Source organism: Colobus angolensis, unplaced genomic scaffold (genome assembly GCF_000951035.1).
Source record: "Colobus angolensis palliatus isolate OR3802 unplaced genomic scaffold, Cang.pa_1.0 Scaffold49, whole genome shotgun sequence".
NCBI lineage: Eukaryota > Metazoa > Chordata > Mammalia > Primates > Cercopithecidae > Colobus > Colobus angolensis.
The window spans coordinates 4,403,184-4,417,637 of record NW_012118376.1 but is presented as its reverse complement, the minus strand read 5'-3'; the positions used below and the strand labels follow the sequence as shown (position 1 = coordinate 4,417,637).

Genomic DNA, 14,454 nt, shown 5'->3' with positions numbered 1-14,454 from the left:
AAAGAGCTTCTGCACAGCAAAAGAAACTACCATCAGAGTGAACAGGCAACCTACAGAATGGGAGAAAATTTTTACAATCTACCCATCTGACAAAGGGCTTATATCCAGACTCTACAAAGAACTTAAACCAATTTACAAGAAAAAATCAAACAACTCTATCCAAAAGTAGGCGATGGATATGAATACACACTTTTCAAGAGAAGACATTTATGCAGCCAACAGACACATGAAAAAATGCTCATCATCACTCACCATCCGAGAAATGCAAATCAAAACCACAATGAGATACCATTGCACACCAATTAGAATGGCGATCATTAAAAAGTCAGGAAACAACAGGTGCTGGAGAGGATGTGGAGAGAAAGGAACACTTTTCCACTGTTGGTGGGACTGTAAACTAGTTCAACCATTGTGGAGGACAGTGTGGCGATTCCTCAAGGATCTAGAACTAGAAATACCATTTGACCCAGCCATCCCATTACTGGGTATATATGCAAAGGATTATAAATCATATTGCTACAAAGACACATGCACACGTATGTTTACTGCGGCACTATTCACCAGAGCAAAGACTTGGAACCAACCCAAATGTCTATGAGAGACGGGATTAAGAAAATGTGGCACATACACACCATGGAATACTATGCAGCCATAAAAAAGGATGAGTTCATGTACTTTGTAGGGACATGGATGAAGCTAGAAACCACCATTCTGAGCAAACTATCGCAAGGACAGAAAACCAAACACCGCATGTTCTCACTTATAGGTGGGAATTGAACAATGAGAACACTTGGACACAGGGTGGGGAGTATCAAACACCGGGGACTGTAGTGGGGTGGGAGGAGGAGAGGGGAGGGATGGCATTGGGAGATACACCTAATGTAAATGATGAGTTGACAGGTGCACCACACCAACATGGCACATGCATATCTATATAACAAATCTGCACGTTGTGCACATGTACCCTAGAACGTAAAAAAAAGAAAAAAAAATTTTTATCTTAGAATAGTATATCCAGCAAAAATATCCTTCAAACATGATGGAGAAATAAAGACTTTCACAGAAAAGCAAAAGCTGAGGGACTTCAACACTAGACCTGTCTTATAAGAGATGCTAAAGGGAGTTCTTCAGTCTGAAAAAAAAAAAAAAAAAGGACATTAACAAGCAATAAGAAATCACCTGAAGTTACAAAATCACTATTAATAGTATGTACACAATCACAGAATACAAAACATCATAATTGTGGTGTGTAAACTACTCATATCTTGAGTAGAAAGACTAAAAAGATGAACCTACAAAAAATGATAACTACATCAACTTTTGAAGACACAGACAGTGTAACATATAAAGAGAAACAATATAAAGTTTAAAAGTGGAGGGTGATAAAATTATAGAGTTTTTATGAATTCTCTCTGCTTCTTCGTTTCTTTTAGTAACCAGTGCTAAGTTATCATGAGTATAAAATAATGGCTTGTTATTTGAAAACCTCACGGTGACATCAAATCTACAACAGACAACAGACAAAACCAACAAGAGACAAAAAGCAAGAAATTAAAACATACCACCAGAGAGAATAACCTGCACACTAACACAAAAAGAAAAAATATAGGAAGGAAAGAAAAAAAAAAGACCACAAAATAACCAGAAAACAAATAACAAAATGGCAGGAGTAAGTCTTTGCTTATTAGTAACAATATGAATGTATATGGACTAAATTCCCCAATCAAAAGTCAGAGTGACTGAATGGATTCAAAAAAAAAAAGCAAGACCAAATGATCTGTTGCTTACAAGAAATAGACGTCATCTATAAAGACACAGACTGAAAATAAAAAAATAGAAAAAGATATTCCATGCCAATGGAAAGCAAAAAAGAGCAGGATTAGCTATACTTAGACAGTATTTCAAGACAACATCAACAAGAAATAAGGAAGGTCATTATATAATGATAAAGGGGTTAATTCAGAAGGATATAATAACAGTAAATATATATGTAACACTAGACCACCCAGATATATAAAGCAATATTAACAGAACTAAACAGACAGACCATAATACAATAGCTGGAGACTTCAACACCCACTTTCAGCACTGGACAGATCATTCAGACAAAAAATCAAGAAAGAAACATCAGATTTAATCTATACTATAGACCAAATGGACCTAAAAGATATTTACAGAACATGTTATACAACAGTTGCAAAGGACACATTCTCCTCAGCACATGGATCATTCTCAAGGATAGACCATATGTTAGGCCACAAAATAAATTTAAAAATTTAAAATAACTGAAATCGTATCAAGTACCAAACCACAAGAAAAAGAGCCGATGGTATACGCTGAAAGTAGTACTAAGAGGGACAGTTATATTAATAAGCACTTAGATAAAAAATGTAGAAAACCTTCAAGTAGACAACCTAATGATGCATCTTAAAGAGCAAACCAAACCCAAAAGTAGTGGAATAAATAATAAAGATCAGAGCAGAGACAAATGAAATTGTAACAAAAAAATACAAAAGATCAATGAAAAGTTGGTTTTTTGAAAAGATAAACAAAATTGACAAACCTTTGATCAACAACCTAAGAAAAAGAGAGAAGACCCAAACAGATAAAATCAGAGATGAAAAGGGAGACATTATAACTTCTACTGCAGAAATTCAAAGGATTATTAGAGGCTACTATAAGCAACTATATGCCAAGAATTGGAAAACCTAGAAGAAATGAGTACATTCCTAGACACACACAACCTATCAATATTAAACCAGGAAGAAATTTAAAACCTTAACAGACCAATAACAAGTTAAGGTCATAACTTGTTATGAGCAGTAATAAAAAGTCTCAGCAAAGAAAAGCCTGAGACCCAATGGCTTCACTGTTGAATTCTACTGAACACTGAAGGAAGAACTAAACCAATCCTACTCAAACTATTCTGAAAAACAGAGCAGGAAATACTTCCAAACTCATTCTATAAGGCTAGTATTACCCTGATACCAAAAATGGACAAAGACACATCAAAAAAAGAAAACTCCAGGCCAATATCCCTGGCGAACATTAATACAAAAATCCTCAACAAAATACTATCAAACTGAATTCAACAACACATTAAAAAGATCATTCATCATGACCACATGGAATTTATCCCAGGGATGCAAGGATAGTTCAACATACACAAATCTATGTGGTACATCATATTCACAGAATGAAGGACAAAAACCATAAGGTCATTTAAATTGATGCTGAGAAAAACTGATAAAATTCAACATCCTTTCATGATAAAAACCCTCACAAAACTGGGCATAGAAAGAACATACATCAACACAATAAAAGTCATACACAACAGACCCATGGACTGTATCATAATAAATGGAACAAAAGTGAAAGCCTTCCCTGTAAGATCTGAAAGACAAGGATGTTCACCTTCACCATTGCTATTCAACATAGGACTGAAAGTTTCAGCTAGAGCAATCAGAAAAGAGAAAGAAATAAAGAATATACGAATTGGAAAGAAAGAAATCAAATGATCCTTATTGGAAATGATATGACCTTATATTTGAAACAACCTAAAAACTCCACCAAAACTATTAGAACTCATATATTCAGTAAAGTTGCAGGATACAAAAATTAATACAAAAAAATCAATAGCATGTCTATATACCAACAAAAACCTGAAAAAGAAATCAAGAAAGTAATTCCATTTATAATAACTAGAAATAAAATGATACCCAGGAATAAACTTAAGCAAAGAAGTGAAAGCTCTCTACAATGAAAACTATAAAACAGTGATTCAAGAAACTGAAGAGGACACACAACAATGGAAAGATACCACATATTCACGGACTGGAAGAATCAATATTGTTAAAATATCCATATTACCCAAAACAATCTACAGATTTGATGCAATCCCTATCAAAATAAAAATGACATTGTTTACCAAACCACAAGAAACAATCCTAAAGTGCATACAGAACCACAAAAGACCCAGAATAGCCAAAGATGTCCTAAGCAGAAAGAACAAAACTGTAGGAATGCCACTATCTGACTTCAAATGATACTACAGAGCTATAGTAACCAAAACAGTATGGTACTGGCATATAAACATATATATAGACCAGTGAAACAGAATAGAGAGCTCAGAAACGAATGCATACACCTACAGTGAACTCATTTTTGAGAAAAGTGCCAAGAACATACATTGGGGAAAGGACAGTCTCTTCAATAAATAGTGCTAGGAAAACTGGATATTGATAAGCAGAAGAATGAAACTAGACCCCTATCTTTTGCTATACACAAAAATCATGTCAAAATGGATTAAATACTTAAATCTAAGACCTCAAACTATGAAATTACTAAAAGAAAACACTAGGGAAACTTCAGAACACTGTACTGGTCAAAGATTTCTTGAGTAATACCACGTATGCACAGGCAACCAGAGCAAAAATGGACAAATGAGATCACATCAAGTTAAAAGGCTTCTCTACAGAAAAAGAAACAATCAACAAAGAGACAATCCACAGAATGGGAAAAAATATTTGAAAGCTATCCATCTGACAAGGGATTAATAACCAGAATATACAAGGAAACAAAACAAGTCTACAAGAAGAAATCTAGTAATCCACTTAAAAAAATAGTGGAAAGATCTGAATAGACATTTCCCAAAAGACAACATACACTGGGCAAGCAGGTATGAGAAAAGGTGTCCGACAATACTAATGATGGAAATGCAACTGAAAACCACAATGAGATATTATTATCGCATCCCATTTATAATGGCCATTATAAGTGTCCGTCAACAGATGAACGAATAAAGAAAATGTGGTAGATATACACAATGGACTACTATTTGGCCATTAAAAAGGATGTGATCATATCATTTCAAGTAACATGGATGGAACTGGAGGACATTATGTCAACTGAAATAAGCCAGGCACAGAATGACAAACTTTGCATGTTCTTACTAATTTGTGTGAGGTAAAAATTAAAAGAAATGAACTCATGAAAACAGAAAGTACAATAATGGTTAGTTACCAGAGGCTGGGAAGATTAGAGGGAGGGAGTGCGGAGGTTTAATAAGTACAAAAATATAGTTAGATAGAATGAATAAGAATCTAGTATTTGATAGCACAACACACTGACTAGAGTGAACAAAAATTTACTATACATTTAAAAGTAACTAAAAATATAATTAGAATGTTTGTAATACAAAGAAATGATAAAAGCTTGCGGTGGATGCTGCATTTACCATGACGTGATTCTTACACACTGTATGCCTATATCAAAATATCGTATCTACCCCATAAATACCCACCATTATGTACCCATAACAGTTTAAAAAAAAACAAAAAAACAAATTCTTGTCAATTCAAGTCTTCTAAACAACAAAAATAGTAACTTGAAAATGTTGATGTTTCTTCCAAAAGATTTATTTTTATATAGAACTTGCAAATGTTAAGTCTATCACTAGAGTGTGAATTTAAAAACTAATAAATTCTCAGCAAATATACTTCATATAGTACTGCTAAACTCTAAATTTTAAGTTTTAATTTTTATCAAAGTTGTACATAGCTTATTTTAAAAATCACTTTTCTGAAGAATTGATATTTAAAGGACTCCTTGGTTAGATATAAAATCCTTGATCCACATTTTTTTTTCTAAGTTTAAAAACGCTGCTCCCTGTTGCCTTCTTTCTTAATTTTGTAAAGTGTGGTGCTAATCCAATTATTTTTGCTTTTATGATTTGTTCCTTTTGCTTGAAGAATTTTATATTTGATCTACAAGTTTTACTGTTCACAGTTTATAATTCTGGTTTAATTTTCCCAAGTACCCAGTATCCTTTTCAATGTGTATATCCAGCCTCTTTCTCTATTCTGAGACAGTTTTCCTTGGTTATGGTTTTAAATAATGCCCCATTAAAAAAATTTTTTTTTCAGAGCTCATATAACCAAGACAATCTTAAGCAAAAAGAACAAAGCTGGAGGCATCATGCTACCTGACTTCAAACTATACTACAAGGCTACAGTAACCAAAACAGCATGCTACTGGTAACAAAATAGATATATAGACCAGAATAGAACAGAGGCCTCAGAAATAACAACACACATTTACAAACATCTGATCTTTGACAAACCTGACAAAAACGAGCAATAGGGAAAGGATTCCATATTTAATAAATGGTGTTGGGAAAACTGGCTAGCCATATGCAGAAAACTGAAACTGGACCCCATTCTTACACCTTATACAAAAATTAACTCAAGATGGATTAAAGATTTAAACATAAGACCCAGAACCATAAAAACTCTAGAAGAAAACCTAGGCAATATCATTTAGGACATAGGCATGGGCAAAGGCTTCATGACTAAAACACCAAAAGCAATGGGAACAAAAGCCAAAATTGAAAAACAGGATCTAATTAAACTAAAGAACTTCTGAACAGCAAAAGAAACTACTATCAGAGTGAACAGGCAACCTACAGAAAGGGAGAAAATTTTTACAATGTACCCATCTGACAAAGGGCTGATATCCAGAATCTACAAAGAACTTAAACAAATTTATAAGAAAAAAAACATCAAAAAGTGGGCGAGGGATATGAACACACATCTTTCAAGAGAAGACATTTATGCAGCCAACAAACATGAAAAAAAGCTCATCATCACTGGTCATTAGAGAAATGCAAATAAAAATCATAATGAGATACCGTCTCATGCCAGTTAGAATGGAGATCATTAAAAAGTCAGGAAACAACAGATTCTGGAGAGGATGTGGAGAAACAGGAACGCTTTTACACTGCTGGTGGGAGTGTAAATTAGTTCAACCACTGTGGAAGACAGCGTGGCAATTCCTCAAGGATCTAGAAAGCAATGCCATTACTGGGTATATACCCAAAGGATTATTAATCACTCTACTATAAAGACAGATGCACAAGCACATTTATTGCAACACTATTCACAATAGCAATTGCCCATCAATGTTAGCCTGGATAAAGAAAATGTGGCACATATACACATGGAATACTATGCAGCCATAAAAAAGAATGAGTTCATGTCCTTTGCAGGGACATGGATGAAGGTGGAAACCATCATTCTCAGCAAATAACACATGAATAGAAAATCAAACACCGTATGTTCTCACTCATAAGTGGGAGGTAAACAATGAGAACATATGGGCTCAGGGATGGGAACATCACACACCGGGGCCTGTCAGGAGGCTGGGAGCAACGGGAGGGATAGCATTAGGAGAAATATCTGATGTAGATACAGGTTGATGGTTGCAATGAACTACCATGGCACATGTACACCTAATGTAACAAACCTGCACATTCTGCACATGTATCCCAGAACTTAAACTATAATAAAAAAAAAACTTTTTTTTCTGCTTCAGAGACTCTAGTAATACAAAAATTAGTTCTTCTTTGTCTGTTTTCCATTTTCAGTAATTTTTCTGATCCTTTTCATCTTACTTTCATTCTCTTCGTTGTTGTCTACTCTTTCAACATCTGTACTAAATTTTCATTTGACTCTATTTTCAATATCTGGTATCTTTTTTTGTTCATTTAAGATAATCTATTGTCATTTTCTTTAATCTCTTTCAGTACAATTTTTTTTTCATTTTTCACCCGGTTTTTGCCCATTTTTGTTCTTGATTTTGAATTTCTGACTCAAGGTGGTTCCTCTTATCTTCAAACCAAAGTATTGCATACTTTCAGTTCTATTTGGAGTGTATACTAATAGTTTTCATTTGCTTCGTAAGCAGTTTTATGGGATTAGAGGAATCTTCCTTAGTTGATTTGTATGAAATTGTCCCTAATTTTATAAACTAAAGGAAAGGATTTCATTTTCCTTTTGTTTCTTTTTGTGATTTCAGGGCATTTTTTCAATATCCTTAGTTTAATGGCATCTTTTCCTTTCTGAGTGGAGTTTTGTTTTGTTTTGTTTTGTTTTGTTTTGTTTGAGACGGAGTCTCGCTCTGTCACCCAGGCTGGAGTGCAGTGGCCGGATCTCAGCTCACTGCAAGCTCCGCCTCCCGGGTTCACGCCATTCTCCTGCCTCAGCCTCCCGGGTAGCTGGGACTACAGGCGCCGCCACCTCGCCCGGCTAGTTTTTTGTATTTTTTAGTAGAGACGGGGTTTCACCGTGTTAGCCAGGATGGTCTCGATCTCCTGACCTCGTGATCCGCCTGTCTCGGCCTCCCAAAGTGCTGGGATTACAGGCTTGAGCCACCGCGCCCGGCTTGTTTTGTTTTGATAGTAGACAAGAGGGTTGTGGGACTTCTAATTTTTTGGTTCCTTTTTTTCTTGCAGGTCTTTAAAATTTTTCCTTGACCATCCAATTTCCAAAGAACTCTTCTGTTTTCCTTTTCTGTTTTCCAGAAGTTATACATTCAGAAGTCTGTCTCTTTAAATCACATTTAAACGGCTGTCTGGCCCTTTAAAGTACTCATACTCTGAAATTCTTTCCCTGTAATCCTGCTCTGATCTGCCTGGTTAATTTTTTGCATTGAAAATACAAAAAAAAAAAAAAAAGGGTAGATTTAATCTTTCTGGTGGTTCTTCCAGCTCTCCCTCACTAGTGCTCCTTCTGTCTTCTCAAGGAACATATCTTGGTCTCATTTTCCTTGCCACAGGGTCCCCTTGTGGCAATGGGGTAAAAGCATGTAGGACCACTGCACTGGAGTGTGTTACCTTTTTCTTACATGATTATTTTACAGTTTTGGCATTATCTATCTACAAGTAATGTTGAAGGTGTTGCTTCATGTAGAAATGATATAGATGTGAAGTTATTTTATATCTTTTAGGGAGATAACATTTTGGGATGCTCTGCTTACCACAAGCCTACCACCTACCACTGTGTTCAGCTACTCAGAAGCCAACCCACAAATTAAAGTGTTAAATCATTCTGAACTCTTTAAGGTTTGATATGAAAACAGTTGTAGCTCTTCTCACCTTTATTTCTCTCTCCCTAACCATTTTCACCTTTTTCCTGATAATACATAAAACAGCTAGCACAATGCATGTCACAGTTGCTCAGTCCTTATTTATATTTTTAAAAATCTGATCGTAATGGCCAGATGCAGTGTCTCACACTGTAATCCCAGCAGTTTGAGAGGCCAAGGCGGGAGGAGTTTGAAATTGGTCTGGGCAACATAGCGAGACTCAGTCTCTACCAAGAAACAAAAACAAAAGACAAAAAAACAGCCAGGTGTGGTGGTGCACCTACAGTCCCAGCTACTATGGAGGCTGAGACAGGAGGATCATGAGCTCAGGAGGTCAAGGCGGCAGTAAGCCATGATTGCACCAATGCATTCCAGCCTGGATGATAGCATTAGGCCCTGTTTAAAATAAATAAATACAATTTTAAAAATTTGATGGTAGAGACAAAGATGAGAATGAGATCTAAAGTGGTTCACTAAAAAGCTGTGGTTTAGTTGAGTCCAGCAGGAAAGACAGGCTTTTGATAGTAGAGGAGGAAAAGGCATTCCAGATTAAGAAAAATTTCAATTGGCAAATTCAGCAAAGGATGTCAAGGTGCCAGTTAGACAAGCAGCCAGGTTGGTATAAGGCGTGTTCATGTGTTCACCTCACACCTCTTCCCATTTCTGATACAATCACTATACTTAAGAGTTTCCTTAAATCTGAACTTTTACATCCATTGTCGAGATTGTTAGAACCAATAGCACAACACAGTATTTTTTATGTATAACAACTCAATTGATTTAGATGCCAGAGCAACTGTCAAAGTCCAGAGAGCAAGCAGTTAAGAAAATGAGATGATACAAAACACCAGTCATGTCCATTCTTTACTTGAGTAAAACTATTTTTCCTGCTTTAGGAAAGTGGTTCTCAAACTTTAGGATGCATCAGAATCATCTGAAGGGTTTGTTAAAGACAGAATGCTGGACTCCATATCCAGGGTTTCTGATCCATTAGGTCTGGGGCAGGGCCTGAGAATTTGCATTTCTAACAAGTTCCCAGTTTACACTGATGTTACTGCCCTTGGAGATCACACTTTGAGTACAATAACCTCTATCACATCTTCCTCTTGCTTATTTAATTCTTCCTCGTTTTGATGGGACATATCTTTCAGCAGAAGACAGACGTCTGTGTCTGTGTTTTACTTTTTATTATGAAAAATTTCACATACATGAAAAAAAAAACAGAATAATGAACCCTCTTACCACTATTTGGCTTCAACAATTCTTAACTCACGGTTATTCTTTTTTTAAATCTACATCCTCATCAATTCATATCCTTCCCAAGGCATTATTCTGAAGCAAATTCTAAACATGCTGTTTCATCTGTAGATATGTAAATATGCATCTCTAAAATAAAATATTTTTAAAACAAGAAGAGGTAAATTTGTTGAGACTATATTTTAAAATGTTTTCAGTCTGTCCTTATACTTGCTTGGTGATCTGGCTGTATATACAACTCATTGTTGAAAATAATTATTCTTCAGAAGAATGTAGGCATGATCCATTGCATCTTAGCTTCCAGCACTGCTTTTGAGAAGTCCACAGTCATTTTGAATCCTTAACCTTTGTTGTGATGTTTTTTTCCCTCTGGAAGCATCCAAGATCTTCCCAGTGGTCTGACTCAGCATAATGTGTCTTTAACGTGAGTCTTTTTAAAAATCTATTATACTGGACCTTGCTTGACCTTTTCAGTGTAAAACTCCTGTCCTTTACTTCTGTGAATTTTTTTTTAAATTCTTTCACTGATAATCCTTTTCTGCTCTGTTCTCTCTGCCAGGAGCTCCTATGTTCAGATGTTAGAACTCCTAGATCATTCCCTTAATTTTAACTATGTCCTATTTACTACCTTTAAAAAACCAAAAATCTTTTTCTTTACTTTCTGGAAATGTCTATAGTTCTACCTTCTAACTCTTCTAATTTCTTTCATCACTGCTACCATATTTATCATTTCCAAGAGCTCTTTTTTTATAGTATACTTATATACCTCTTCCTTTTTTATAGTATACTTACTTTTTCAAGATTTCAAAAACTCTTATCTCTTTAAAAATGCTGACAAATTTCCTTCTTTATTTTTGTTGGACATCTGAATAATGTGTTTCCCAGTGTTGCATTTATTCTCTTGATCTCTTTCATACTGGAAACTTTCCTCATATGACTGATAGTCCTTTGCTGTCTGCTCATTTTTAACAGTAAGGAATCTTCTGACTGGAAACCCAAAGGCTGTACTTAGAGTTTACCAAAAATGGACTTCACCACAGGATAATCCAGTTGGGCTACCTTGTTAGGGAAGCTATATTGTTATCTTTAGGTCAAAACTCTTATGCTAGTCAGATTCTTAGAAAAGACCCCAGCAACCTCCTGTCCTGAGGATTAAAGTTTGCTGGCTAGAGTTTGGAAGTTGGGGAACAGTGGAGGGATAGGGTTGTGTGAGGCTCAGTAGCTAGTTTGCTTGCTTCCCTAATCTGTATTCAATGTGATACCTTGATTTCAATTGTATCTGGTGCCTACTCCTCTACCCTCCAAGACCAGAGACCCACTATTTTATTCTCTCTATAGAGGTCCAGTGTGGGGAGGAAATATCGAGATTTTATTGTTTCTTAAATTGACATATAACTCATCCTCCTTACACACTCCACCTCCAACACCCCATTCCAGGAGGTATCCAGAACTGCTACAATGTTATATAATTATGATGTAAATCTAGTTTTGAGCTTCCCTAACTGATAGTTTAGGATCTGGGTTTCTCAGATTTACTAACTCACTTAGCACTTGACCATTTCCGGTTTCTACAATGCTGTCTTCTGTAGTCTCCTCTCTTGTCCACCCTGTCTTTTGGGATTTCAACAGTTTTTAGCCCCATTTCTTTTCTTCATAAGGAAGAAGATAAACTAGATGTACCTTTACCTGGATGAAATTCCTACCATTTAAAAAGCCAAGTGAAACTATCTGATGTCTTTCACAACAGGAGACAACCTTACTTTATGAAACTGGGTTTAGTTTTCAGGAATCATTACCCTTTCCTATCTCCCACCCTCAAGACATTATCACTTTACAGACTGTCTTAAAATCTAGATAAGACTCAACTGGTCATGGCTTCTCAGTCTTTTGGTTCCTTATAATAAATTTATAAATAACCTTTTTCAAGTGATGAATCCTCATTAGAGGGAAAGTATATTTTTAAAATACATAATTGTTGGATAATATATATTCTCTAAATTGGAGACCAAGAGAATAGCTCAGCTTTCTTTATCAGCCACAATTTTCTTCCTTCAATAAAGACATGACAAGGTGCAGTGGCTCATGCCTGTAATCCCAGAACTTTGGGAGGCTGAGGCAGGCAAATTGCTTGAGTCCAGAAGTGCAAGACCAGCCTGGGCAATATGGTCAAACCCTATCTCTACAAAAACACACAAAAATTAGCCAGGCATGGTGGCGCATGCCTGTAGTCTTGGCTACCCCGGGGGGCTGAGGTAGGAGAATCACTTCAGCCCAGCAGGTAGAGGCTTCAGTGTACCGAGATCACACCACTGCACTCCAGCCTGGGCAACAGAGTGAGACCTTATCTCATTTACAAAAAAAAAAAGAGAGACCAAACCTACACGGCACTCACTCCAAGGAAGCTAAACAGGAATACCAGCTCCCCTGGTGAATGCACTACACAACGAGTTGTCAGCAAGTTTTAAATTTAAGGCTTTGTCACTTTAAACAACAGGGTGCCACTATAGACCCAACGTAAAAAATAAAAATTTAAAAACAGTGAGAAATGTTGCCTCTATACACATAACATAGATAAAAAGTAAATAATGCTGTTAAGAACTCAGAGCAAAAAGTCATCAAAATACGCATTCACATAGGTCTTAACTATAGATAAGTTTTTAGCGTTAGTGACAAAAATCAGTCTCTCAGATTGGGAGAAAATATTTGCCAAACACGTACCTGACAAAAGTTATGGTATCCAGAATACATATGAAGAATTCTCATAACTCAACATTAAGACAACAAACACAAGATATTTAAACAAACATCACAAGAGCTACAGATAAGCAAATGAAAAGATGTGCAACATCATTAGTCATGAGGAAAATGCAAATGGAAACCACAATGAGCTATCACTACATACCTACTAGAATAGTTAAGATAAAAAAAAAAAAAAGTGACAATACCGAATGCTGACAAAAATACCAAGCAAATGGAATTCTCACACAATGCTAGAGAGATGGTAAACTGGTACTGCCACTTTGGAAAACAGGTTCACAGTTTCTTACAAAGTTAAACACAGTTTCTTATAAAGTTAAACATATACTTACCTTACAACCTAGCAATCCCATTCGTAGGTATCTAACCAGGAGAAACGAAAATATGTTTATGCAAAGACCTGCATGCACATGTTTAGAGCAGCCTTATTTATTGTATCTCAAAACTGGAAATAAACATATATCCATCAACTGGTGAAGGCATAAGCAAAATATGGTACATCTCTGTAGTGAAACAGTATTCAGCAAGAAAAAGCAACAACATGGATAAGTAGTAAAAGCATTATGTTAAGTTAAAAGCCAGACACAAAGAGATGCATACTATAAGATACCATATATGTAATATGCTGGAACAGTGGTTACCAGAGGTTGGGGACACAGAGGTAACTGACTACAATGGAGCAGAAGAGAACTATCTGGGATTATGGAAATATTTTATATACGGATGTGGTAATGACTATATGACCGTACACATTTGTGAAAACTATAACTGTATACTTCAAAACGGTGAATTTTACTGTATGTAAATTGTATCTCAATAAATGTGATTTTTTAAAAGGCACAACATATTTCTTTTTTAAAAAAAGACACAGAATAAGGAAAACCAAAAAAAGGTAGAAAACAATAAACAGAACAAAGAAAAAAAGAATTATCTAGAATACACAGAAAACATATAAAGAGTTAACTATTTTTTTAGGTTGGTAAATAGAACTGTTTGGTGGAAGAAAATTTCTAAACACAGTTGCATGAGAATCTGTTCAAACACGACACACTACATATCCTGGCTCTAATGAGTCAACTGCGTCTTCGTCCCCCTTTGATAAAAGGGTTTGACAACTTCTCCTGTCCTTTTAATTTTTTAACTGTAGGCTTTACTTTCAATACAAACATTTCACAAAATAAATTTGAGAGCCTACTACTATGTGCCAAGAATTGTACAAAGTACTTTTATATGTTCTTTTAATTACATAATCATTTCATACTTAGATATTATCCCCTTTGTTTAATCAGTTAAGGAAGCTGAAAGCTCAGAGAAATTTAGTAATCTGCCAAATGTACCTTTGGCTGTAAAAAGTGATATGGTTCGGCCACGTCCCCACCCAAATTTTATCTTGAATTGGAGTTCCTATAATCCCCATTGAAACTAGTAGGCCTCACAAAACCTAAAAAGTTAGCACCAGGTGGCCCTAGATAGGGTCCCACCCTGCCTAGATAGGGTCCCACCCTGCCTCGATAGTGT

The 14,454-nt window shown here is 35.7% G+C and overlaps 1 protein-coding gene across 1 annotated transcript in view; it reads right to left on the bottom strand.

Moving 5' to 3' along the window:
* COL4A3BP (collagen, type IV, alpha 3 (Goodpasture antigen) binding protein) overlaps positions 1–14,454 on the bottom strand; it is a 152,747-nt gene that overhangs the window by 123,271 nt on the left and 15,022 nt on the right. The gene's annotated exons all lie outside the window — the stretch shown is intronic.